The sequence below is a fragment of the Seriola dumerili genome, unplaced genomic scaffold, assembly GCF_002260705.1.
Source record: "Seriola dumerili isolate Sdu_G_001 unplaced genomic scaffold, Sdu_1.0 BDQW01000003.1, whole genome shotgun sequence".
Taxonomy (NCBI): Eukaryota; Metazoa; Chordata; class Actinopteri; order Carangiformes; family Carangidae; genus Seriola; species Seriola dumerili.
In genome coordinates, this window is record NW_019174258.1 from 8,445,141 (window position 1) to 8,451,225 (window position 6,085).

Sequence of the window (6,085 nt, forward strand, 5' to 3'; positions counted from 1 at the left end):
TTAAAGTCAATGAATGTCCTCTTTGCTCTCCAGTGCTTGTTTTTATAAAACCCTAATAGGGCTGGTTTTGGGCGTTTTTTTTTTTTTTGTGAAGATTGAATAACTGCAGCGATGGTAAAGCAGAGGACCAGGTAACAAGGAAGGATAATGTGTTATTACTGATGTTTTCCCCTGAATTAGTTCTATTCCTTTGCACTTTGTTTTGTATCGTCAGGTACATTTGAATATGTTATTTCAGGTCACTTTGCCGAGCCAAGAATGAGCAAATCTTTCGTCTTTCATGATGTTGAGTGTATTTCTAAATCTGTACTCTAAACCAGGCTTCTTCAAACTTCAAGGCACGAGTAGCCTAATGTATAGAGGCATATGCAGTTTCATGGGAGTTGTCCCTAAGAAGCAACTTATAGTGCAGATGCGTATCACATGTTATATATTGAGAATGGATAACAGCAAAAAGGAACCGATGCTGATTCCATGGAGGTGTACAGGACTGCTCAAGGCGGAATGATATCACCCTTCACCTTTTTCTTTGATCACCCTGGCTCCCCTCTTCTGGCTGTGAACAGTTCCAAAGACTTCACCTCCTGCTCTGCCTGAAGGTTCGGACTCTCCCACGTCCACATTAGGATGAGAAGCTAATCAAAGAAGACACAGCCTCTCCGCAGTCACTGTATAACCCTCTGGATTTAACCCGAGCATTTGGCGGGGGTCACAGCAAAGATTCTGTTCTTTTCTGTCCTTTTGACTCTCTATATGTCCGTAAAACATGCACTACTACTTCTTTACATTACCCTACTAAATATTGCTCATATACGTACATGCACAGGCACACACCCCTTTTGATCTTTCACCCATCTGCTCTGAGTATATATGTATATATATATATATATATATATATATGACCTCACAGTTCCTGTCTCAGAAACAGCTACATCATAACATATAACTTCACAGTGCAAATAAGCCTGTGACATTTATCAGATCATTTGTGACACAACTTACAGCGCATATGAGACTTTCCAGATCGTGCTGTATAATGTGTGAGCCAGGAGTGCTTGTTGATTCCATTATTTAAAGAGTGATGTTTTTACATCAAGGACTTTTATCCTCACAAATAAAAAAAAAAAATGTGCATTTTCTTGTTTTGTCGTTCCATGGACTTAAAGTACCAGGTTATTACCACACGGTAATCAGGTCATGGTATTAGCAATGAGTGGGGTTTGTTTTGTTCTGCACCCCATTCTAAACTCTGTGGGTTTTAAATCTCTCCAGGCCTCATGAAAGGCAGAGTGTCATTAAGCTTCTCTCAGGGCTTTGCTAGTGTCTGCAAAGATTTAAGCACCTCAGCAATGTTAAGTCTTGTTCCCTACATGCCATATGCATTCAGTGAGAAGAAATTACAGTCTGAGTGAGACGTCCGGTTTCTCTGCAGCACAACGGCACATGTGGGAAATGTGGCGTATGATATTCCCATCAAAAAGGTGCAGGACAGGAAAAGTGAACTCTTCAGCAGCACCTCATCGTGTGCTTCAACCTACACCTGTACTCCAAAGCAAACATGTGAGAGAATGTGGTGCCATTGTCCTCAAAATGCTTGAAATAATAACCAGGTTTGATGGCAGTTTCCTGCATCTATATATCTAAGAATTTTATCTGTCAGTGGGTCACACCCCTTCAATCCCCAAGTGAGCGATGAATGGAGAACACAATAGGGGGTGCACGCAAGTTGAGTTGGAATGGAGGGTAGTAATTAGGGGGCACAAAAAGGGAGGCTTGACAGCACGAGGACTGGTGTTTGAAGAAAGGGCTGTGATTGATTGACAAGTCTGGCAGTAAGATTTAGACTGAGCTTCTCCTATAAGAGACACATTTTACATTTCCATAAGGACATTTTCTATTTTTCCCTCATATAACTGTTGCACAAGACATATTATTGTACAGTCATAAACACCGTAACACATCATACTTTCCCTCACTTGCGAACGAAGACTCTTGCAGAGTGTAGAGAAATGAGCTTGAGTCTGTTTGGAATCTATAAATGCTGCCATACTTTATTTGGCCATTCTGACTGAGAATTAAAAGACAAAAGTCTTTATCACAACCTCACACTGACCCATCCTTCAATATTACACAGGAAAAGTCGCTGTCCGTCATCCAAAAAACCATCTGGAAAAGAATCAAACACAGAGACGTGAAACACCCAAACTACTGAGTAGGAAAACAAACCTGGGCGGCAGATACCGGTGCAGATACCGCAGTTAGACCACTGATGTTTCATACGTTTCCCCCAAACATTGCCCTCACCAGGACCTTCACTGTTCCTATAAACCATCACATGGGAAATGAGGAACAATCACTTTCCTGAGAGAATAATGGGAGAGAGAAAATCAACAAGGTGTCATCTGGTGCGATAAGGAAACGTAACAATGAGGTTTGGAGGAACTCCCCAAAGAGCTGAAGGAGACAGCTTTCCACGCTGAAGCCTGCAGGAGTCAAGGGTGATGTGTGTGTTGTGTGGGCGTGCGTTTGGGAGTACAGGACCCACAACAACATGTGTAAAAATCCACACCTTGCCAGTGTCTATAGGAGTGAACACCCATCAGAGTTAAATGAACTCGGTGCACTGAGCGGCTGGGAGGAAGCAGCGGGTCCATCTTCCATCTTCTTCCATCCTCCCTCACAAAGGTATGACTGGACATCCCAATGTTTGCCAAAATACCCATTAGATCATGAATTATAGGGAAATGTCTATAGAATAATGTGCAATATGTCTTCAGTATTCAGTAGATGATTAATAGGACCATGGCCAGCGTGTTATCTTGGGTTTTCAGTTAATGTAAGCACCACAGCTTATACATTTGTTTAAGTCATGTGTGAGGTGAGAATACCTTTTATTATACTACCTATGCACACTTCTCCAACCTGTAGTCACATGTTAACACACACTGTGCTGCATGTTTGAAGCTCTACAACCATGTTCGTCATGCAGGACAAAGGAGGGGTCTTCCAGGTATCCTGTTGTTCTAAGCAGGAAAAGTCCATTCTATAGGAACATAAAGACAACAAAACTTCGATTTCTTCCTCTTACATAACAGTTCAAAAACATCCTTGCACTAATGAAGCCCACGCAGTCACTTGTAACTTTTTTGGAAATCATCTGTTCTACTATTGCACCGATGATGAGGCCGTCTTGTGGTTTTGTAGTAGAGCGGGTAAAACTTGAAGCTTGGATGGATCCGCATATAATGTATTTATAGAGATGTTAAAAATGTGTTCATACGCTCAGTGAGTAGTAGAATTGCTTTGAGATAAAGATGAATTAAGAAGGTTGACACGATGGGCACAGAATCTACCCTTCAGAAGTCAAATCAATCAGCACTATGCGATAGTAAAGCTTGTTAAATAAATGGCTTTCTGGATCTAAACTTGAGGAGTGGGGCTCAGACAGGACGTGTCCTCATTTCGCCGGAGAAAGCGGGGCCACCTGCTTAAATTGAGGCGCACAGCAGTGTCACATCAGTTTAACAGCGAGGCCTGTCGGTTCTGACCTTTCCTTCCTGCCTGGCACAGTGAGTCCCCCATCCGTGTGAGGCCTGTGTCCAACTTGGGTCCACAAACAGAGGCTGCTCACTCACTCAGGTCCTATGGAGACCAAATCAGATTACCGACACATATCTCCCACAATCTACTGCGACAGGATCACCCCCTAGGCAGGGCTGAAATGGATACAGCAATATACAACAGCCATGCAGCGGAAGGAGGAAGGATGGAGGAGTGTGGAGTCGAGGAGGAGAGCGGGAGCTGTGCGGGTAGGGGAGGAGTCACACTGTTGTAAGTGCGGCAACAATGTGACTTAATTGATTCCATGCCATCTCATCAATTTTGATTAAAATGAAATGAGCCTCTGTACGTTTGAAAAGGTTAAAACAAATTGAAGGTGGAAATCACAGCTGGTAATCTCAGTTTTGTCTAACAGCGGGCTTTTAATGAAGCGAGCAGCTCTCCATCATTCATTTCAACCACCTCTGTGCATATGGAGCAAGGCTGTTCTTTTTTTTTTTTTTTTTTCTGTGTGTTTGTGTGCGTGTGAGCACTTTCACGCAAGTTGTAGCCCATTTAGAACAGCATATATTAGGTTTGCATTAGCATTATGGCCTCTTTACAGATGAACCGCTCTCCTGACTGCAGTTGAGCTGGAAAAAGCAAATTGCCCCAAATGGACTGATAACTCATGTGTTAGAAAACGGTGAAACTGTGGAGATGAATGAAAACGTTTATTGGATGCACACTGATTTACATGACATTTAATACTGAGTTTGAGAAATTATATTCACATAGATAAGCATGAGTATGCTTAGTCACATCAAGAACAAACATTACATGATAAAAAGTCCTTCAGAAAATGTTTTCATTTGTTGCCCAGTGGGTCTCATATGGCCAGTCTATATTGTTCTTTAATGATAGTTTGTGTGGTACATGATACTGTATCTGCTCATGATCCAGCCTCATTCCTACCTCAAAGTGGAAACAGGTTGTGTCACAGAAAGGTGAAATGAAGGAATGGAACACACACAATCCTGTAATGCAGACAAATTGAGCAATTAAAGCGTAAGTCATAATAACGCAATTATTTTCCTTAAGATATCATTCATGTCACGCCTCGCCTTCTGTTCCTGAGTTCACACGATTAAATGCAACGTTAATGATTCATTTCAAAGGGATTCATAAGTTAAATCGGACAAAAACAAAACTTCAGTATACACAGAAAACCTACCTACAGTATCGCGTTTGTGTTACGTATTACATGTACACACACACACACACACACACACACACACCTGTGATTTCTCCACCCTTTAGCATTACATGCCACACCATTAAATCAGATTCTAACTCATCACCGTTGAGCCTTCACCTCAAAAGGATGGTCAGGCCAAAACAGGTTTAAATTCAAACTGATACTCACAAGCAGACCACAAACACACACACACACACAGACGCGCGCTATAAAGTTTGAATAGGTAACTGCTGGCACCTGGTGGTGGTTTAGAGAACCAGAGGTACAGCTGCAGCCCATTCACTGCACTCACTCATTATAAACAAAGTCCATGAAAGTCATTGCAAGTGGTGAATATATATATGCAGTATATATATATATATATAAAAAAAAAACAAGTCAGGCAAGAGTTAAAATTGTATTCTTGTTTTATTTTAAAAAGCGAACTTTGCAGAGCTAACAAAAAAGGAAAAAAAAAATCACATAATTGCAACCCACCCTGCTAAATAAATAACATTGGTGCTAGTTAATCTGAAAGCATACCCCGCTGGAATATGCTGTTGTGAAGAAGCACTGTTGCCTTTTTGCTCACAAATTGCCCTATTTTCATTGCTTGATTTGCTTTAGTAAACTTAAAGCTGCGCAGATACGCTGCTGTCTCAGCAAAACAATCTTCTGTAGAAATGCAAATAGATACACATGCAAAGCAAACCTCTGGCTAATTATACAGCCGTCTTACAAGGTCTGTGTCCCTGAGCGCTGGAAAAAAGTGTAACACACAGCATGTATGCTCTTGGTAGGCATAGCCTTAATACAGAACATCTGCATGTTGCCAGGTTAGAGAGATCTTAATAAAGCTTACTGTACACTAATTATACGCTAAAACAGAAGCACGAGGACTCTTTGCTTTATATTTGAAAAGGTGTTGGTTTGGCAATTTCTCCACTCATTTACAGAAAACCACAAAGACAAAGGAGGTTCACAAAGCTACGATCCAAGCAAGGGTAGCGAGCTCAGGCTACAGAGGATGGTGTATCACAGTCACAAACATGGTGTGGCAGTTTACGATAATCAGGAGAAAATATTTAAGTACATCATAAAACACTGTCACTAACATTAGAACTCTAAAGGCAGCAGGGTTCAGACAGTTGACTAAAACACTGATGAGTTTTCTGACATCTTCATGTCAACATTGACTAGATTTTCATTTATTTTAGTTTTTTTGTATTTTTTCCTAACCAAAGCGCACAGACACACACACACACACACACACACACACACACACACACACACACACACACACACACA